A 23,319-nucleotide genomic window follows, 5' to 3' on the forward strand; every position below is an offset into this window, starting at 1 on the left:
GGCACCTCACGGACAATTCCCTCCTTGACCCTCTCCAATCTGGCTACCGCCCCCTCCATTTTACCGAAACTGCCCTGGCCAAGGTTACTAATGATCTCCTATCAGCCATATCCAAGGGTCACTTCTCCGCTCTCATCCTCCTTGACCTCTCTGCAGCCTTTGACACCGTGGACCACCCCCTCCTGCTGCAAACTCTTCTTTCTCTCGGCCTTTCTGGTTCTGTCCGTGCCTGGTTCGCCTCATACCTTGCTAATCGCTCCTTCTCTGTATCCACGTCTGGCTCTTCCTCCTACCCTACCCTCTCCCCGTAGGAGTCCCGCAGGCCTCTGTTCTTGGCCCTCTAATCTTTGCGCTCTACACTTCCTCACTTGGTGCTCTCATCTCCTCGTTCGGTCTTCAGTATCACCTTTATGCTGATGACATTCAACTCTATATCTCCTCTCCTGATCTTTCCTCCACCCTCCTCGCTCGGGTATCCAACTGCCTCTCCGCCATCTCCTCCTGGATGTCCGAGCACTTTCTCAAAATCAATATCTCTAAAACTGAACTCATTGTCTTTCCTCCGCCCAGACTCCCATCCCACCATGACCTCTCTATTGTCGTCAATAACACCACCATCTCCTCTGTCACCCAACTTCGCTGCCTAGGTGTCACCCTCGACTCCTCTCTCTCTTTTGCCCCCACATTCATTCCCTTGCCCAAGCGTGTCGCTTCCAACTACGCAACATTGCCCGTATCCGTCCTTTTCTCTCTCAGGATGCCGCCAAAACTATCATCCATGCACTCACCATCTCCCGCCTCGATTATTGTAACCTCCTCCTCACTGGTCTCCCCCACTCCCATCTCTCCCCCCTCCGCTCTATACTCAATGCGGCCGCAAGACTCATCTTCCTCTCACGCCGCTCCTCCTCTGCCTCGCCTTACACTGGCTCCCCTTCCCCTACAGAATCCTTTTCGAACTCCTCACCACCACTTACAAGGCTCTCTCCAACTCTACTGCCCTTATATCTTTAACCTCCTCTCCATTCACACTCCTGCCCGCTTCCTGCGCTCAGCCAACGACCGCCGCCTCTCCTCCACTCTTATCACCTCTTCTCACTCCAGAATCCAAGACTTTTCCCCTTCTCTGGAACGACCTCCCTCGTTCCATCCGTCTCTCTCCTACTCTGTGCTCCTTCAAACGTGCACTCAAAACTCACCTCTTCTTCAAAGCCTACCAACCATCTACTTAACCCCCATCTCCTCACTTTAGCTCGTCCTCCCTTCTCTCCTCTTGCCTCAACTGGCTCCTCTTGTGCCTGATCTGTTTACCCTCCCTTAGGATGTAAGCTCGTATGAGCAGGGCCCCCTCCCCTCCCGTCTCCATACCTGTTCTTCCTCTCCGTCTTTACTGCATATGACTGGCCGGAGTTTCTGAAGTATTGGTACTTTTTGTTCATTGTTCTGTATGGTTTCACCCTGTATAGTCTACTGTGCTGCGCTGAGGATACCTTGTGGCGCCCAACAAATAAATGATAATAATAATAATAATAATAATGTGCGCTGGACAGACCATCTATGTGTAAAACTAAGACATTTTATTGTGCATATCCAGTGTGCTTTGCAAATGAGTCCCCCTATGTGTAGAAAGTGTAGGTACACATCACCAGACCATAATCAAGGCAACTCACAACCTTTTAAAATAAATTTCCACTTTTAATAAACTTTTTATTGAGAAAAACTTGCCTACCACTAGATTAAAAAAAAAAAAGTCAAAAATGACTTGTCAATGCTTTTCTCCTTGATTGAGCGTCACAAAGTGCAGCCTAAATATTGCACTGATGAGTTGAAATCTGCTAAGGAGGCACAGAATGTGCCATTAGGAGATTTTAAAATAATGCAAAAGGGTAACTAGCGAATAATGGTAAATAGTTTTCCTAATCTTCCTTTAGACTTACTTTTCACTTCTTCTTCAAAGCAATGATTTAAACGTAAACCTAAACCTCCCCCTAGTGGTCATTAATTGAAATCCTACTGTGTATCAGAAGAAATACTTTTATTTGTTTCAGCGAGGTATTTTATCAATATCAAAGTAATTTTGATGGATAGGTTTTTTAAAAACATATTATTCGGAATTGACTAGAATGGTCAAATTTTGGGAATTATAATGAAAAAAAATAAACAAGACATTATTTTCACAAACTTATAGGATAATATTAAAATATAACACAATGTTTTACCCAATTTTTGGGATCAGCTGCATTTTACTATCCTGTTGTGTAAGAAAGGTGACAGAACTGTAAAGGAATCTTTTAAATTGTGAAAGAAGGATGTGAAACTTACATTTACCTCAGTGATCTGTGCTAACTGAATTGCCTCTTTCCCATTGTATCAGAGATTACGTTAGCTACACATGGACAGATTCAGACCGCTGTCTTCTATGCCCACTGAAGTCAACATGTCTGACAATATTATGACCAATTTTGAACGGAAAATTATTGGGCATTGGGTTATCAGGTCACCCAAGCTGTGATATTGAACCAATTTCCTGATATCGCTACTGATATTGAAGTGTGTATTGCCAACATTAATTAGTAAGAAAACTCCTGTGTATGAGGGCTTTGAGGAAAAGCATAAGAACTACTGCAATAATGCTTTTAGCTAGTCAAGAATTGGTGAAGGCATTTTATAAGCTGTGCCGCCCTCGATTATTGGCATGACCCAGCCTATTGCAGAAAGATTAGTGTCTGCAACAGGTCACCCTATACTTCATAAGAAAATTGTAATAATAATACTATTGCTTAGTGTACTGTATTAGTGTTATTGTTTAATATATTACACAAGGGACGTAAGCATGAAAAATATTAAATTTGTCATGTTGCTCCAAAGTATATATTTAGAACACAACTATAACTAAAATATGTATATACATATCTTTAAACATACAATTATATTTACATAGAACACACACTGACAATTGAAAGACAATGAAAGTAAATCGATTATTAGATATAAGCCTAAGAAGCAGTGTAAAATATCAAAAGTCAGATATGGTGCTGTCAGCAAGGCTGTTGTCCACCACTAGTCCACTACTCAGCCTTTGAACAATCTTTCACATACATGTGGCATGCGGGCGGCAGTTGGAGTAAGCTGTACTCTGCCTCAGCTCTTAGCCTAAGCTCCCACTTTTCCTTATTCTCACAAATATAACACTTTGAAAAATTCTAAATACTGTTGGCAAACATCACAGCAGCGCTGAGGATCGACCCTCTGCACCCAATTGTTAACATCCTTCTGGACCTCCTTGTGTCAAAGCGGCAGAAACTGCCTTCTCTGTTAACCCTAGCCAAGGGGCGGTAAAGTATCCTTCACCTCTTCCATTGCCCCACACAATTGTTCCTTTCTACTGTCTCATTACCTAACCTAGCTAATACACATTCATTCACATCTCTCCATCATGCACCTACTCAATTTACAGTCTCTCATATTTGCTTTCACCATACTTCTCTCCAAACTCCTCCAATTTCTCCATCATCCTATTTCTCCCTCTCTGATTATCATTTCCCCTTCATTACTTCCCTCCTTGCTAGTCTGTACACATGAACTGTTTTGACTCGTGCCCTCACCAGCCTACATAAACAGAAATAACCCTTACACTCACAAATCCTTGCATGTCCTCTTTCTCATGGCTGCTGGTGTTATCTGGCCTAACCCTGGGCCCCGTACAATCCTCATTATCTTCTCACGCTCCTCGCTCAAACCTTTCCATCCATCCCATATTTCCAATCCCGCCAACCTTATCCACATATCTCTACTACCCTCTCTTCCCTTCTCCTGTGCACTATGGAACGCCAGATCTGTTTGTATCAAACTTACATCCATCATGATCAATTCATTTATAAATCCCTCAACCTCCTTGCCATTACAGAAACTTGGCTCACCTCCTCTGACACTACATCCCCTGCAGCTCTCTCCAATGGGGACTCTGCCTTAACCACACTCCAAGACCCAGAAACAGACAAGCTGGTGAAGTAGGCATTCAACTCTCTCCAAGCTGCACCTTTCAAGTCATACCCACTGAACCCTCCCTATCATTTTCTTCCTTTGAAGTATACACTATCCATCTATTTTATCCTCTCCACCTTCGTGTTGCTGTCATTTTTCGCCCCCCAGGTTCAGTTTACCAATTCCTTGACAACTTTGCGGCCTGGCTTATTTATTTCCTATCCTTTGACCTGCCTACACTCATACTAGGCAATTTTAATATTCCCATTGATAATCTCCCTGACTCTTCTGCCACTTAACTTCTTTCACTTACTTCCTGCTTTGGTCTCTCCCATTGGACCTTATCTCCCATCCACTGTGTTGGGCACTCCCTTGAACTTGTCTTCTCTTGCTACTGATCCATCACTAGTTTCTCCAGTTTAGCCTTCCCACTCCCTGACCACAAACTCCTTTCCTTCAGCCTCACCTTACCTCATGCCCTTCCCCCTGCACCCAAATACACATGTACACAACGAAATCTAAGTACTCTTAACCCAATCCACTTTTCATTTTCACTTTTCATTGGAGAAAATAACTATTTTCTCCAATGATATTGTCCTGTCCTAATCAGACTGCCTCTTTCTATAATAAAACATTCACTCCAGCCCTAGACAATGTAGGTCCAGCTACTACATATAGACTCCGACAATTCAAACCCGAGCCATGGCACAACAAACGCTACCCGCAAAAGTGCTCCCGCATTGCAGAGCGCCACTGGAGGAAATCTAGTTCCTATCCCGATTTCCTCCACTATAAATTCATCCTTTCATCTTATAGCCCTGCCCTTTCAATTGCTAAACCAACATTTTTCAAATCTCTAATATCCACCCAATCTTCTAACCCACATCACCTCTTTGCCACCTTCAACTCACTTCTCTATAAACCCACTCCCTTACTGCCCATGATTTTGTCACCTATTTGAAAGACAAAATTGACACCATTCGACAAGATATTTCCTCATGCAAAATTCCACTCGACCCTATTCCCTCCCAACTTCTCTGCTCCCTCTCCTCCACTGCCTGCCTACCACTAATTCACCTCTTCAACCTGTCTCTCTCCAATGGCACATTTCCTTCCTCCTTTAAACATGCGCTCATTCACCGATTCTAAAGAAACCATCTCTCGATCCAGCCTCTCTCTTCAACTACAGCCCTATTTCTCTCCTCCCCTTTGCCTCCAAACTACTTGAGCGATTAGTGTACAAATGCCCGTCTCACTTTCTCTCCTCTCATTCCATTCTCGACTCTCTGCAATCAGGTTTCCGCCCTCAACATTCCACTGAAACTGCTCGCACAAAAGTAACTAATGATCTACTTACTGCAAAATCTAAGTGTAATTTCTCCATACTTATTCTCCTGGACCTCTCTGCTGCTTTTGATACTGTTGATCACCCTCTTCTCCTACACCCCCTTCACTCCATTGGCCTGCGTGACACAGTTCTTTCCTGGTTCACTTCTTACCTATCAAACCGCTCCTTTAGTGTTTCTACCTCTGGTACATCCTCTCCTCCACTTCCATTATCTGTTGGGGTCCCATAAGGCTCTGTTCTTGGCCCTTTACTTTTTTCATTGTACACCTCTTCTCTTGGGGCACCAATTTGCTCATTCAGGCTCCAATACAACCTCTATGCTAATGACACCCAAATCTATATCTCTTCCCCTGACCTCTCTCCTTCTGTACTGTCTTGTGTGACCAACTGTCTTTCTGCAATCTCTACATGGATGTCCCAACACTATCTAATGCTCAACATGTCCAAAACAGAGCTTATTATCTTCCCTCCTGCCAAAGTCAACACCTGCCCTCAAATCTCACTTACTCTCAATAACACCACAATTTCCTCTCCCAAGCCCGCTCTTTTGGTGTCACACTTGACTCCGCCCTCTGCTTTACTCCTCACATCCAGACTCTCTCCCAGTCCTGTCAACTCCACCTTAAGAACATTGCCAGAATACGCCCTTTTCTTACTCAACGTGCACCAAAATTCCTATCCATTCTCTCATCATCTCCCATCTTCACTATTGCAACCTCCTGCTATCTGGCATTCCTGACACCCATATATCCACACTTCAATCCATCCTAAATGCTGCTGCAAGACTGATCTTCCTCTCTTACCACTCCACATCTGCTGCACCACTTTGCAAATCCCTACACTGACTCTCTGTGTCCTCCAGAATCAAATTCAAATTACTTACCCTTACCTACAAAGCCCTCAACAACACTATCTCTGCATACATCTCAAATCTCATATCATAATACTCTCCCACCCGTCCTCTTAGATCTACCTCTGACCTGCACCTTGTCTCCTATCTGGTAGCCACCTCTAACTCCCGCCTACAATACTTCTGTGCTGTTCCCCTCTTATGGAATTATCTACCACGCTCAAATCAGACTTTCCCACAGCCTTCATTTAAATCTTTAGATGTTCTTTGAAAACCCATCTCTTTTTAGAGGTGACCTTATCCTCGATAACACTATTCAAATTAATGCACGCTCACAAATATCCCAATCTCCACTCTAAGACACATTTACTTCTCTTGTTTCAGCTGTGCCCTCTTTCACTTAGAATGTAAGCTCTCTAATGAGCAGGGTCCTTCTTACCCTTTGTTTTCATGTCTGCATTTTTTTGGTCTACCTGTATGTCCCTGTTTTATGTGTGTGCTGTTTTCCCTACTGTACGGCGCTGCGGAGCACTGTGGCGCCTTACAAATCTACGATAATAATAATAATACATACAAAAAGTTTAGTTAAGGTAAACAAAATAAAGAATTTGGGATGAATTATGAAAGACTAATTGATCATATCATAATATTAGCTGGTATGGTGCTAATGAGAACATCAATAAACATCAATGTGAGGGATGTCATTAGATGATGGTGCTGCCACAGACTAACAAAGTGGATCCACTTTGCCACTAGTAGTTGATACGGGTGTGCCTGAGGCACAGAGCCTAGTGGTGGTGCCAATCTAAATGATATGATGGACTTTACAGTGAGAAACACACAGGTATCATATCGGCCCCATCCTCCCCTAGGCAACTGTTGACACAGGAGGTCCCAGGAACTTTAGAAAAAAAAGCACAAATAAGTTGACAGGCCAAGTGAGGATGGGCAACAACGGTTCATAGTATGAAAAACTATCTGAAATTCAGGGGCAGAGGCAGACAGGGATGGTGGAAACAATCTGGTTCAGTAATAGGAAATCAGACAAGCAACATTGAAAAAAATCAAAAGCAGTAATGAAACATTTATGTACTGGTGTCTGTGCTCTGGGTGTGGGTAACACAAACTTCAGCTGGTTTAGGGTCTCTATTTTTGTGACTACTGATAAAATTAAGTTAGAATGCTGCTGAGAGTAAGTGACGTGAGACATTTTAAAAAAATAATCCACCATGGCCCAGATGATTGTGAAATCTTAAAGGGTAAAGGATAGGTCCACACATAGAGGAAGGATAAGACTATAAGGAGCTTGTTGATTAACTTTACGAGACAGTTACAACTTCCTTTAAATTAATAAGTTCTAGTGAGGAGTTTCAGTCTTAAGGCCCACATATTCTGAAAACTTTTTGTGAGCATAAGCAAAAAGTCGGGAGTGATTTTCACAGCAATCAAGGATATAGCTGCTACAATTTGGTAAGGGTCTATGACATGAGAGAGTGAATCTTTTCAATACAGAGGATAACAGATCTGGGAGAGAGCATCAGTTCTAACAATTTTGGTACCTAAGCTATGTGAGAATTAACTAAAACCAGGAAAGAAAGAGTACCCAGTTGAGTTGCTAAGGATTTCATCTCAGGGTAGTCTGAAGATACTAAAGCAGGGGTCGGCAACTTTTTTCTATCAGTGTGCCGGCTAAAATCCAGTCAAGCCCAGTTGTGTCAGTTGGGTGTGTGTGTGTGGATATATATAATTTAATTAAATTTTATTTTATTAAGATAATCAGGGGCAAATGCTGGATTTGAGGGGGGGTTTCCACACCACCAGTGGGAGTGACCAGCATGCATAGGGCATGGCTATAATTTTAGACAGTGCTAGATTGCTCTCCAACTCTTCCAATCCCATTCATATCCACAGGCAATGCTGCATGCACTACTGTTAGGTGCATGTAGCTTCCCTCTCACAAGTAGAGTCTGTGTGAAGCGGGACATACCGTCCAACTGTCCCTGCAGTCTGGACAAATCCCTGACTGAATGGGTCAGTCCCCAAACTCAGTACTGACCCACCAGAATCAGGACAGTTGGCAGACTGTCCTCCTCTCTCTGACCTGTTCTTGCTGCTTTCACTACTTGTTGGTGCTGCTTGTGTCTTAAGCTCAGTTGTGCTTGTCTGGATCCTGGAATGTTGGGTGCCTGTTTGGAAAAAGGACAGGTAAATGAGATATAGAAAGCCTATGAATGAGTGAACAGAGTAGGCCTCCCTCTATGCAGTCCAACATTTAATCAATCAAATTGTATTATTAGTCCATCCTCCTTGCAACCAACCCAACTGTAAATTAATGGTATTCACTTTTAATAAAAGACCTATTTTTCCCCAAACAACCCTAACATTAAATTAATAGTAATCACATTTAATAAATAAACCTATTTCCTCCCAAACATGAAATAATTAGTCACTCCAACATTAAATGAATTATCCCACCCAAAATAATAAGTCCGCACCATCCCCAGTATTAAATATCCCCCACCAATCAATTAAACACTCCCACCCACCATTAAACAATTACCCCCACTCTTACCCTACTATAAAATAAATTTCTAACACCCCACCCACATTACATTAGGAGACACCCTCTGCACTTCCCCCCCACATGTACATTAAAAGTCCCTCCAAGCCAAGCTCCATTTTTAATACAGGATAATAAAAATCACAAATATAAATGTCTTTATGTTTCTCTCTCTCTCTCTCTATATATATATATATATATATATAAAATAGAATATTCCATTCTACCTAATGTACAGGAAGGCGCTGAAACAAATACCACTGGTGATTTAAATAGAGCAAAATTGTTATTAACCCCAACATTGTTCTTATTTTGAGTACAACACCCAAAGATTAAGTAATGTTTGCACCTCTGGAATTGTTTTGATTGCCTCCCTGTGTTCCTTGCATAGAAAACTTCATGACTGTGGTGAAACACTTTCAAAGTCCGTTTATACCACTTTCACATTGCTGCCCCTGCAATATCCCGGGATTTTCAAGCCAGGTTTTTTCCAGAGTCACAGACCATCCCAGCTCAGAGACCCCATGCACACTATACCTTGTACCCGGGAATTTCCCTGGTCGACCTCCTTTATACTGAACACAGGTCTGCCCTGGAAATAAAGTGCCAGTCATCACAAGAGGAGCTTTGATTGGCTTAAAAATGGTGAGGCAGAAATCCAAGACCGTTAATGGGGTGGAGATCCCAGGCCACATCATCAGGAATGCAGCTTTCTGCTTTGTGGTGATGGTTCATGAAGAGCTTCACACAGCAACATCAACTTTCTGTGGAACAAATTTGCTTCACCCATACCATCAGCTCTGCTCGGATAGTGGTAGAAAATGCCTTTGGACGATTGAAAGGACGTTGGCAGTGTTTGTTGAAGCGCAATGACATTGATAACAAACTTGTGGCCCATGTAGTTGCTGCTTGCTGTATTTTACACAATATTTGTGAAATACAGAAATAGCAGTTTCTACTAGAGTGGAATGTACAGGACTCTGAATTATATGTGCTGTCTGTGGATTCTACTACTTATAAGGGAGAATGTACAAATACCTCTGCAGAACTCATTTGTACCACCATCACCGCCAATCTGTCAACAATAATGGAGTGGAGCGAACAAAGGAGTAGCTGAACAAAATATTTTTATTCAAAGTGTGAAAAATAATTTCAACTGTAGGACTGTCAGCATCACGGCAATTTGATGATGACAATGTGATGGGATTTGTCAGGGCACAGTTGCCAAAGAATATGTTACATTGATTATAAAATTGCCATTCCATCCTTTCTGCAGTTGTGGTTATGCACTTTGTAGTATTGTTTGCGAAGTGACTTCAATTAATTTACCACCTGTTGCTGGCTGTGCTTTATCCCACGCTGTGTTAGTATTTTTGATATGTTATAGTACACTGTTGTTTCCTTAACAATGCCTGTGATCTGTTTCTTTATCTCCTCCTCTCCTCTAACTGCCAACAGCTTTCGCACCTCGGGACTGACACAGGAATAACCTTCCAAAAATCTTGGGCCTAATTCCCAGGTCATCAAACCTGAGATTTTGCACTAACCCCCTTTCACACTGACCCTTGACCCGGGTCGTCGGAGCTGGCCCCAACAAAAACCCAGGTTTTTTAGGCATTGTGAAAAGAGTATAAGTTGTGAAGTGAGAATTCAATGATTTCACATTGACCATCATCATCATCATTTATTTATATAGCGCCAACATATTCCGTAGCGCTTTACAATTGGGGACAAACGTAATAAACTAATAAACAAACTGGGTAAAACAGACAAAGAGGTGAGAAGGCCCTGCTCGCAAGCTTACAATCTATGGGACAATGGGAGATTGACACATGAGGTTAAGTATACATTTTGCATCTTGGCCCAGCCAGACTGCAAAGGTAGGGTGACTCATAAGCTAAATGATCCTGTCACACAACAATGTTATTCCGGGGGTAGTTGTCTTGTGTGAAATTGTGTAACAGGCTAAAGGTAGTGAGGTTAAGATGGTGGTTGAGGAATATTATAAGCTTGTCTGAATAGGTAGGTTTTCAGAGAACGCTTGAAAGTTTGTAGAACAGAGGAGAGTCTTATTGTGCGAGGGAGAGAGTTCCATAGAGTGGGTGCAGCCCGAAAAAAGTCCTGTAACCGGGAATGGGAGGATGTAATGAGGGTGGATGAGAGACGCAGATCTTTTGCAGAACGGAGTTGCCGAGTTGGGAGATATTTTGAGACAAGAGAGGAGATGTATGTTGGTTCAGCTTTGTTGATGGCCTTGTAGGTTAGTAAAAGTATTTTATATTGGATTCGGTAGAAGACAGGCAGCCAGTGTAGAGACATACAGAGTGATTCAACAGAGGAATAGCTATGTGGTGTATCATCATCATCATTTATTTATATAACGCCGACATAATCCATAGCGCTTTAAAATTGGGGACAAACATAGTAAATTAATAAACAAACTGGGTAAAACAGATAAAGAGGTGAGAAGGCCCTGCTCGCAAGCTTACAATCTATGGGACAATGGGAGTTTGACACATGAGGTTAAGTCTACATTTTGCATTTCGGCCAGCGAGACTGCAAAGGTAAGAGTGACTCATAATCTAAATGATCCTGTCACACAACAATGTTGGTCAGGGGGTAGTTGTCTTGTGTGAAATTGTGTAACGGGTGGTAATAGGGTAATGTAGTGAGGTTAAGAGGATGTATAATACTTTACTGGTTGTGTGGCCTTGCCTAGGACATATAATGTAGTTACAAAATACACAGGTATAAAATAAAATCAGTGTGAAAACTTTATTTTATTTAGCAAAGCACCCAACTTTTAATGACACTGTTTAGTTTTAAAATGATATTTCTGAATACATAAACAAGTAAAGGTAGTGAAAGCTGCAAGACCAGGTAGGAGAGAGCAGAACAGTCTGCCAACTGCCCTGCTGTCCGTCACAGGACCCGCTGACCACCTGGTCGGGGTCCGGCGCTCCCACCTACCTCTAACCGCCACTCTCCTCTCTCAGCGGGTCTATGTGGCTTGCTCTGGCGCCACCTTGCCAGTCTGAACTGTACATGTGCAAAATCAGCCATTTTCGAACCTCCTTCCATTCTCCTGATTTTTGATTGCCTGCAGCCCTGTCTATTTAAAGCAGCTGTCTCCTTACCTGAATGCCAGATCTTCATGTCTTCTCTCCTGTCTAGATGTGTTCCTGTATGGCCCTTGTTCTCCTTTACCTGCTTCCAGCTCTCCAGTGTAACAGCATTATCCTGCTGCAAAGTATTACCACCTTCACCTGCTCCCAGCTCTCCATTTTGTCAGTACTATCCTTCTGCAGAGCGTTACCACCAATACTTGTTCTCAGCTCTCCGGTGTTACAGCATCATCCTACTGCATGGTGTTTCTAGCAGTCTCCATCTCTTGCACATCGGTGCTTCTGTTTGCTATCTACCTGCAGACCATCACACGTCCTCATGAATCCTGACCCTCAGAGCCTCCTAGCTCCACGAACCTCTGTGTCTCATCTACCTTCAGAATATATTCCACATTATTACTCCTATAAGCAACAATCTTACTCCTGTGACTTGGTTCTCCTCTAGGTATTGCTTGTGACCCTCCTTGAAAACTGCTACCTGCAGTTAGGGAGCCGCAAAGTCCAAGCTCCCTAGCGGGGCTCACAGGTGAATACCTCCCTCTCCGTTAGACTCAGCGTCTTTTGGATGGTAGCATCAACTCAAGCAGACCCTACGGGTTCTTTCAGGCCATAAAGAATGGCCCTCGACCAAGAACCTTCTGTGAAAGATATGTTGCAAAACCTACTAGGACGAGTAGAGCAGCAAAACACTACAGAGTCAACTTCTCCAGTGCTTACAAGCTTTGGCCACCCGCTTAGAAACTCTTCAAGCAGCACTGCCCATTCCTCCAGCTGCGGCAACACGTGAATATCCAGCCCCATTTGCAGAAGTCACTACTTCTACTCTGTGGCTGTCCTCTGTGCAGAAGTTTGACGACGACCCTAAAACCTGTTGTGGGTTCCTCAACCAATGCTTGATTCAGTTTAAGTGGCTCCTGCAAAAATGTACCACTGACCGGTCCATCATCGTCCATATAGTATCCTTACTCTCTGCACAAGCTTTGGCTTGGGCATCCCCAATCTGGGAGCAGGATGACCCTATTCTCCACGATAGTGCTGCCTTCATTTCGGCCTTCCGAAAAATCTTTGATGGGCCGGGCCGCGTCTCCTCGGCGGCCTCTAGTTTACTCAGACTACATCAAGACTCCCAATTCGTTTCCCAGTATGTAATCCAGTTCAGGACTCTCTCTTCCGATAGAACAACGAGACCCTGGTCGCTGCCTTTTGGATCAAATTAAGGATGTCCTGGCTTCTCAGGAGCTACCTACGACCATCAATGCTTTGATCTCTCTCTGGCATCGCGTCAACACCAGATTTCGGGAGAGTTCTTCTGAAAAAGCATCTCCCCAACGATCTTCTTTCAAGTTGGCACCTCATTTACAAACTTCTAATTCTCCAGAGGAACCTACCATGCATCTTGAATGGTCTAGACTCACGCCAGAAGAGCGTCACAGAAGGATGGCAAATAATTTATGTGTTTACTGTGCAGAACCTGGGCTTCTCCTGGCATCCTGTCCTAGGAACCAGGGAAACGCCAAACCGTAACCTGCTCTGGGGAGGTCAGGTTGGGGACATCTAAATCCTCTCCAGAATCAAATTTTCTATTTGTTCCATTCCACCCACCATTCATGGACTTACTGGTCCTCAAACAGTCTCTGCCTTCCAAGACTCCGATTCTGCTGGGAATTTAATTTCTTCCTCCATGGTGGAACAATTGTCTTTGCCTACAGTCCCTCTGCCTCATCTGATTGTCATCACAGCCATAGACTGTAACCGTATTGCTAATGGCTCTGTCCAGAGTCGAACTCATCCGATACGTCTCCAAGTAGGAGTCTTGCACTTCGAAGAGATTTTTTTAATTATTTTTGCTCACACCACCAGTCCTGTCATTTTGGGTATTCCCTGACTCCAACTTCATTCTCCCCAGCTGACTGGACTCACTCTCAAATATTAGCCTGGAATAGTACCTGCCAATACGTTGTCTGGCACAAGTCAAACCGCTACAGGCCTCATAGTCCTCGGTCATAGAATCTGGTCCATCTGTTCCTCCTCAGTATGCATCTTTTACTGACGTGTTTAACAAACGCCACTCTGAGCTTCTGCCTCCACATGGGTCACTGGGATTGTCCTATAGACCGTCATTCTGCTAAGACACCACCCAGGGGATGTGTATATCCCGTCTCTCTGCCAGAAATCCAGGCAATGGCGGAATGTCTGGGAGAACCTCCAATGTGGCTTCATACGAACTTCCACTTCTACTGCTGGAGTGAGATTTTTCTTCATAAAGAAGGACGGCTCATTACGTTCTTGTATTGATTACTGGGGCCTAAATGCCATCACCCTTAAAAGCCGATATCCTATCCCTCTGGTAACCAAACTTTTCGACCGTATCAAGGGTGCCCGGACTTGCACCAAGCTGAACCTTCAGTACAGGTTTACAAATAGATCCCGAGAAAGTCCATGCAATCCTAGACTGGCCTCTTCCATCCGGTCTCAAAGCCACCTAACGCTTTCTTGGATTCGTCAACTACTATAGGCAATTCATCCACAACTACTCTACATTAGTAGCGCAAAAACTGGTACTTACAGGGAAAGGAGCAGGGGAACCATCCCATCTTGCATTCTAAGCTCCTACTCACCACTTCCTTAACCCAACACAGTCTCCACCTCATGAAAAAAGAGTTTTGTTCCAGCAAATTTTTGGAAGAGACTCCTTCAGACACCCCTCCCGTTTCTCAGGTCATGTGGGGACACTCCGAACCACTGAGATCATTTCCTGGAATTATTGGTGGCCTACTCTTCATGAAGATGTCAAACAATTTGTTGCTGCCTGTAACATCTGTGCCCAACATAAAACACAGTGGCTGAGTCCAGCTGGTCCTCTACTACCACTTCCTTTACCAACCAAACCCTGGTCACACATTTCAAAGGACTTTATTACAGATCTCCACCCAGTAACAAGTTTAATGCTGTGTGGGTGGTTGTGGACAGGTTTACTAAGATGGCACACTAAGCCCCTCTCATTGGTCTTCCCTCAGCTACTCTTTTTGCCCCTGTTTGTTAAGGAGATCTGTCGCCTCCATGAGTGACTTGTTGAGATCGTTTTGGACTGTAGTGTCCAGTTTATTTCCAAGTTTTGGTGAGCTTTATGTAAACTCTTCAATATCAAACTCAACTTCTCATCTGGCTATCACCCGCAAACTAATGGGCAAATGGAGCAAGTAACTCAGGACCTTGAGACTTTTATTCGGATGTTTTCCTCTGCTGCACAGAACAATTGGGCTGATCTATTACCATGGGCGGAGTTTGCTCATAATAATCTATATCACGAGTCAACCTCTTCTGTATTATTCAAATTTCCTGCCTCTTTGCATACCTCCAACACCTTCCATGTTTCTCTGCTTAAACCTTTGGTCATCAACCGCTTTTCCACCAACAAGACTACGCCTTCATCTCTCCCATTTCAAATGGGGGATGACTTTGAATTAGCCAAATCCTGGACTCTAAACTCTCACATGGCAGAATCAAACATTTAGTAGATTGGAAGGGTTTCTGCCCGGAAGAACGTTCCTGGGTCGATTTTTCTGATGCCAATGCTCCATACCTAGTGAAGAGGTTCCACTCCAGATTTCCTAACAAACCCAGAATCAGGAGTTTATCACCCACCTTAGCATCAACTCAAACAGACCATACAGGTTCTTCCAGACCCGAGAGCGTGACACCTGTTTCTGGTGGGGCTGTACTGATTTTGGTTAACTGACCCGCTCCGTCAGGACTTTGGAGCTGGACAAATCTTCCGACTGTCCCTGCACTCAGTACAGACTGCTCTGCTTGTGAATGAGGGAGCTGTGTGTAGCTAACAGGAGAGCACACAGCATTGCTCATCTATTTGGAAGGGGTTGGAAAGCAGCTTAGCACTGTCTAAATTGATAGCCACACTCCTTGAATGCTGTTCATGCCCACTCTGGAGTAGAGCCATGGAAATGCCTCTCTCAAAATCCTGCAATTGCTCCTGGCTACTGCCACACTCTCATGTCTCCCTACTGTTTGTTTTCATACCTGCATATTTTTTTCTACCTTTAATGTATCTGTTTTATAAATATTCTGTTTTCCTCAGTGCCCTGCAATGAGGAACAATGTGGGTCTTCACAAATCAGTGAAAATAATAGCAATAATTCCTTATAACTGATATTTAAGCACAATTTAGTAAAGGAGAGCTCCATGTTGGCCCAATGCACCAAATATAGCATCCTGTACACATTTTTATTTGCATTATGGAATCTAATTAGGCTGCAGTAACTGTCACATACCACAATGGGGAGCTAATGCTCTTCATTAAAAGAAAAGTTTTTTTTGTTTTAGCAGTTGTTATTCAGATATATGCCAAGGATGTTCTCACTGGCAAAATCGTTAGTATGATCATTAATAAAATAAGACAATTGCTTCCCAATATAAAAGACAATACTGTTGTTTTTGCATAATTTCTGATTATATACACTACATAAAATTACCTTTTTATTCTATGCTCTAACCAATTTAATTTTATATTTTTTTTGTTATCTTCTGAAATCCCTTTGATGTCCTCATGTGACATCACAGATATTGCCATCCAAGTTAAAAAGGTCCTGTTGAAGGAATAAGAAACTTGCATCAGAACTCACATGCAAAGATTTACTAATAGGTCCATGCAACCTGAATCTGACTATTGCAGCAGACAGCAAAGCTACCTCAAACCTTAAAAAAGTAGATATACCTGCTATGCTTATTCTTGGGTGAACTAGGCAATAAAATGTTGAGGTACTTTAAACATGATTTCAAATATTTGGCTAGGATGCCATACACATTGTATGCTTTTACCCTGGAGGTTCTGTGTACAAACATACTCTAATATTAGGAGCATTGTTGGATAAAGGATCTTGGTTTTCCCTCTCCTATGCAGGAAAACCTGGTGAACATGTCACTGGATGTTATTGTGATATTTGGGAATACCAATCTCTGTGAATTTGTTTTTCCAATGTGTCTAGGTAGTGATAGAGAGTGCAGAAAACAGTTGCTTACTCTCTACATGTGAGCCAGGTGCTTATGGCTGCAGCTAAGAATGCAACGGAAGTGCCAGCCAACGTATAATCATTATCATTAGAATCCAAAGGGTGGAACGAGCAAAAACAAGTTTCTAAAAGGTTCATGGAAAAGTATAAGTGGCTAAACCTTTGTCTGTTCCGAGAAGAACTACAGAAAAGTTATTAATGTAAAACCTTAAATGATGCCAGAAGACAGAATGACAGCTGTTAGTAAAGAGGTTTAAAGAAAAAGAAAAAAGTTTTACCTTGGCACAATTAGAATGCAACACAAAAAGTTTCGATTGTGATTATACCAAAGCCAGATAACCCTATATGCTTTTGTACTGATTTTAGGAAATGTAATTCTATATCCAAATTTGATGCATATCCATTACCCAGACAAGCCAATAGACAGATTAGAGAATGTTCAAGTGCATAACCACGATAGGCCTAAACAAAAGGTATTGGCAGATACCATTAACTCCTACAGCAAAAATACTGTTTTATCTATTTTAGGTGAGCTCTTGCAATAAACTGTTCTTCCCATTGAGATGCATGGTGCAGCTGCTGCTTTTCAAAGGCTAATGGACGCTGTGTTGAAAAGTGAATTGCCATTGAATATTTGCTATTTCCCACAATAAAAAACAGGTGCAAGCTTTTTTTGGATTTGATAATTATTAGAGGAATAATACCAAAGTTTGCCAGTTTGATGTCTAAACCAATCTTCATCCCTCTTGACATATCTAAAGCATTTCTTTTACAGAATAATGCATCCAATATAGTACTTGATATTGTGTTATTATGAGTTGTACTTACTTTGGGCTGGCATTACACCTGTGTTTTGAAAGCAGAGTTTTGTGTGTCAGTAAAAAGCAGCAGATACTTACTGTTAATTCATATCATTAAAGTCTAGGGGGTTTGCTCTTTGTTGGCATACTAGACGTTTCCAAAACTTCTAACGCCCACAAAAAACTAATGTAGTATTTTCACCTTCCAGGTGAGAAAAAAAATCTTCAGAAAGCCAGGACTATTGACATTAATGTAAATCTCTCAAGCATAGTATCAAAGCAGTGCTTTCTCCAACAGGTAACAAAAATGTTCAGAAATGCTAAATGCTTTTACAAGCATTTGTAAGTAGTAGAAATATGCATAGTTGGGTCCTGGTCATCTTTGTGCCAGCATATGTTTAACTGGTGAATTCCAACGCAGGAGTGGGTGGCAACAGTCTTGAGCAAATACAATTCAAAAGGCACCATGCCTTTATGTATGATGGTGAGCATGGAAACTCAGACAATAACATAAAGGGTAGCTAGTATTCAAGAAACAGAAAGGTAATTGTCCAAAGTCGGGGGTCAAGAGACAGAGGAATAATCATTGAAAACGAGGAGTCCACTGATGGGTCAAAAGCCAGGAAAGAAAATTAGAAGGTACAAGATTCAGAATGATGGTTTAAACAGTCAAACTCAATAAACTATATAATACCCTCTCCTGATGTGGATTAAATAACTCCCAACCTATGGAGGTAAGCCTACTTTTTGAATTTAACAGATGAAAGAAAAAGAAAACAGTGAATAAGGCATTCATCAATGTAGGAGCCCTCTGTCGGTCAGCAGTAAGTAGCACCTACTTAAGCAGAACTCACAGCTTTTAAACATTTAATCCAAACATTTATTTTTGTTTCAGGAACTTTTTTTCAATGCACAACTCACAGTTTTTCAATAGTCCAAGAACAGTGATGACCATTACAAAACCTTAATCATTTGTTCCCATAAGTAGATCATGATTGATCTTAAGGTATATTTTCGACCATTGTCTTGCTGAAATATCAAACGCCTTTTCATCTTCAATTTTTTTACTGACTCTAGGACATTAGCTTCTAGGATTTATTTGATATTACAATATTTCTGCAGGTCCTTGGAAGTAATATCTAGGTTCTGCTTTGAATATCTTATAATGTACAAGCAACTGTGTGGCAAATGCCAGGTAAATACAATCTCAGACTCTTTAGCCTCAGGTCCTTGTGGGTAATTAGGAAGACAAGAGCCCCGGTGTGGCAGATGCAACAAGAGCAGCATTGTACAAGTGCAGGGCCGGATTAAGGTAATGGAGGCCCCTGGGCTGAATGGGCTTCCATTCCCCCGTGAGGGCCCCCCTCCAGTGAGCCGAGCCCCCCCCCGGTAAGCCGAGCCGCCCCGCCCCCGCCCCCACCCCCCAAGGCACTTACCTCCTCCTGGCAATGCAGTCCTTCCCCGGCGCGCTGTACGCTCTTTACTGAGTAAGGAGACTACAGCGCGCCGGGGAAGGACTGCAGTGAAAGTGTTCAGCAGCATTGATCGCGCCGGGGGCGCCCCCGCCCTCGACCGATCAATACTGCTGTTGAGCACTTAAAAGGGCCCCCTGGATGACCAAGGCCCCTGGGCTGTAGCCCAGTTAGCCCTATGGTTGATCCGGCCCTGTACAAGTGTATGGTGCCACAAAAGTGAGTATCAGACCACCTCTCTTTGATGGAATAACAAGGTAGTTTTAACATACATGTATTTATTTAACACCTCTGCTTGTAGTGTAGTTGTGGTCACTCCAGCTCAAGTTTCCTCTGAACGCACTCAGCAATTATGAATTGCAATACTGATATTCAGGGTCTCTCAGAGAAAACACCTATGTTCACACTACCATCTCTGCCACACAAATGGTCACCTTCAAACTGGCTTGTAGACTCTCCCCAAGCCCACTCAGACTCTCTGCAGTTTCTTTGAATACAAAGATTCCCGCAGTCTCAGAACTCGGTCAGTTTCAGACAAACACAACCAGTTACTAGATCACAGTTACATTTAGAGGCAACAAAACTCAGACCCGATCTGACACTAATCCTGGATGGTCTCATTGTTCATCCAACAGTCGGAAAGACATGACTAGTTGCTGAGCCAAGTAATAGACTAAGTTCAGACCACTCAGGACTACCGAAACAACCTTTTCAACAGTTGGATTCCATCATATGCTCAAACATATGCCCCCGGGTTTCACTCTTCACAGGAGGTGTCACTCTTTCTCTCTAGCATTCACAGGTGAGCTACATGGATAAATATGTTAAAAACTACTTACTTGGTATATTTGATGTGCGTCTAATTTTATGTTGTTTTGTCTGCTTAGGTTAAATATTTTTTTGTTCACTTTAACCGTCCCCCAACACCCTCCCCAAACAGATAATCCACACCAAACCCACCAAGAAAAAAACTGAAAGAGAAAAAAAAAACCTCTCAGTATACAAATATAGTAACAAATTAATAAAATAAACCAGTGACAAATTGTAAATGGGATATTCCAAGATATTAGGTCCCTCAACAGGCAAAATAATCTAACAATCAAATAGAAATAACTGTCCTAGAGGTTTATCTACCAAACAGAATAACAAAGACCAGTGACTTCTCTTGGGGAAGCACAATGACACTATTTTAATGCAACCTGAAAAGTAGATGTTTTTTATATGTATGTCAGTATGTACAAGTTTATTTATACAACAACATTTACAAGAATACAATAAAGGGAAGTAAATACAAGTGCAATGATAGAGGATTGAAGACACAAAAGGCAGAGGCCACTGCCCCAAGGAGCTTACAGTCTATAATGGGAAAAAAAGTAAAGACATCAGGTCAAAATGATGTGCAGAACAAATAATTTGTTAGCCACCCAAGACTGAAATAAAGGTAACCAGTATATTATATTTAGAATTCTTGCAGCTGCATTTAGAATAAACGCAATAGACGAAAAGTGAGAAACAAGGATGCCAGACAGTTTAGAGTATTCGAAATTGGAAAGTGTTTCAATGAGCATTTGATAGTGGAGTGCTGTTTAAATAAAAGTGGAGAATCTATTAGGGCTCCTAGACACATTGCCAATAGAGGAGGGCACATTTTCTGATTTACACTGTGATAACGACGTGTATTCATGGTATTTGGTGGGTGGAATTATGAATAATTCTTTTTTGGACATTTATTTTGAATCTTCTATTTATATGGAGACAGGAATATAGATACAATTGAAATATGTTGGGTATCAGATGGCACATTAGCAGCCATTCAGTTTGACAGTTACACACTTGAAATGCATGCCCTGGGCTGCACTTACACTAAGGGCTTGTACAGATGGGCATCCAGTTTAAACAGAGCTCAACAGTCACTATGGGAGGATATGTAACTGCCCATGACTACATGCTAAGAGTGCTACTCTAAAAATCAGTCCAGACCGTTACGCATCTGGCCGATTCCTGGACCATTGGATCTTCTTTCTACTTAATGGATAACAAATATCCTACAATTTGGGATTTTATTAGCTCTTTTTCAGAACTACCTTTTGTCACTGCAATCGAAGAGACCACATACAGTTCTGTATAGGGCTTGTTTCACTCATCAATGATAGTCCAGTATGTGAACAAACATGTTTGTGGAATATGTTTTGGACTCTTGCTTCTACATCAAATAATTGATGCTTATCAGTCAAGTTGTTCTTCTGTTTTTCTAATGGATTTACTAGTGTGCAACAGGCTTCATTGATTGTTGTTTTGTATATTTGTAGCATAACCACTGTGGACTAGAATTGATACTGTTTCTCAACATGCACTTTGTATACGAAGTCTGTTTTTAATTAACCTCTATATAGAATAACTAAATTAGATCCATTGTATATTTCACCTCTCCTATTATGAGTTTAGAGGGAGCGGGAGAGGGAGTGCTTGCAGTCATGATTAAACAAAAAAAAATAGTTTATTGAATCCCAAAAAACTAATACATCCATCACCCCACATTATTACACAAAGGTGTCAAGATTACCCGGATTATAATTAAATGGGTGCCCAAGGACTATGTAGTTTGGCATCTCTGGACCAAAAGAGTACATTAGTTATGAGACCTACAATTGGCAGGCTTCCAAGTGACATCTTACATGAAAACCATGATCTCAAGATAAAGACAAGCTACACATTTGCCTCTATCCTTATAAATAAAATAACCCTCCATCATAAAATTCATGTAAGACCACTAAATAGGAAATATACTCTAAATGAAACAGCCAGAATCTTCACCTGTCTCTAAATATGGTCACCTCCACAGCTTCAATGCATCTTGGCATAGGTTCCATAGGTCCTGGTTAGAATCAAACCCGTGGTCCTACAGCTAAGGCAGCCATACTAACCACTGTGAGATATAAATATAAAAACACACATCCACTTTATTAGGTACAACGCTCATGTACTGTGTATGGCCTCTCTTTGCCCACAAAATAGCCTGAATTCTTTGCTGCATGACTTTAACAAAGTGCTGGACCAGAGTCGCCTAATATTGTTTCCATGTTCACATGATAACATCACATAGTTGCTGCACATTCATGCTGCAATTCTCCTGCTCCACCACCTCCCAAAGCTGTTCATTTGGCATGAGATCTGTTAACAGAAGTCATTGGAGTACACTGAACTCATTGTAATGTTCTTAGAAGCATCTTGAGATTATGTGCGCTTAGTGACATGGTGCATTATCCTGCTGGGAGTAGCAATTAGATTAGACTGTGGCCATAAAGAGATGCACATGGTCAGCAACAACACACAGGTATGCTGTGGCATTTAAATGATACTCAGTTGGAATTAAAGGGCCTAAATGTGTGCTAAGAAAATATTAAAACCACCAGCCTGCATCATTGTCACAAGGCTAGATGGATCCATAGATTCATGCATGTTGCAGCAGAAACAAAGATTTGTCAGATCAGGTGACATTTTTCAGATCTTCAACTAACAAGTTTTAATGAGCCTGTGAACATCGTAACCTCGGTTTCTTGTTCTTAGCTGCAGGAGTAGAACCCAATGTGGTCTTCTGCTGTTGTTACCCATCCACTTCAAAGTTTGACATTCAGAGATGCTGTTCTGCATATCACTATGGTGACATATGGCATTTGAGTTAGGGTAGCCTTCCTGATAACTTGGACCAGTCTGACCCTTCACCACTAACATTCTCTGTAAACTCTAGATACTGCTGTTCATGAGATCAGCAGTTTGATACACTCAAACCAACCTGTCTGGCACGAACAATCACTTCACAGTCAAAAGCACTTGGACCACATTTCCTCCCCCATTCTGGTGTTTGGTCTTAACTACTGAACCGCTTGTCTGCATGCTTTTATCCATTGCATTAACAAACCGTTGTACCTACTAAATGGCGTGGGCGTGTGTGTGTGCATATATATTATATTATATATGTATACACACACAAAGAAAACTGCAAATCACGTTTCTTTTGCATGCTTAGGGATATCAGAAATTAATAACTTTTCCTTTCACTCTATGATAGCTTTAGGACAAGATGGAAAATTGGTAAATATAGTGCCAAGGGAAAAAACGAAACAGAACACTTTCATGGCAGATTAACTAATGT

Source organism: Mixophyes fleayi, chromosome 1 (genome assembly GCF_038048845.1).
Source record: "Mixophyes fleayi isolate aMixFle1 chromosome 1, aMixFle1.hap1, whole genome shotgun sequence".
Lineage (NCBI taxonomy): Eukaryota > Metazoa > Chordata > Amphibia > Anura > Limnodynastidae > Mixophyes > Mixophyes fleayi.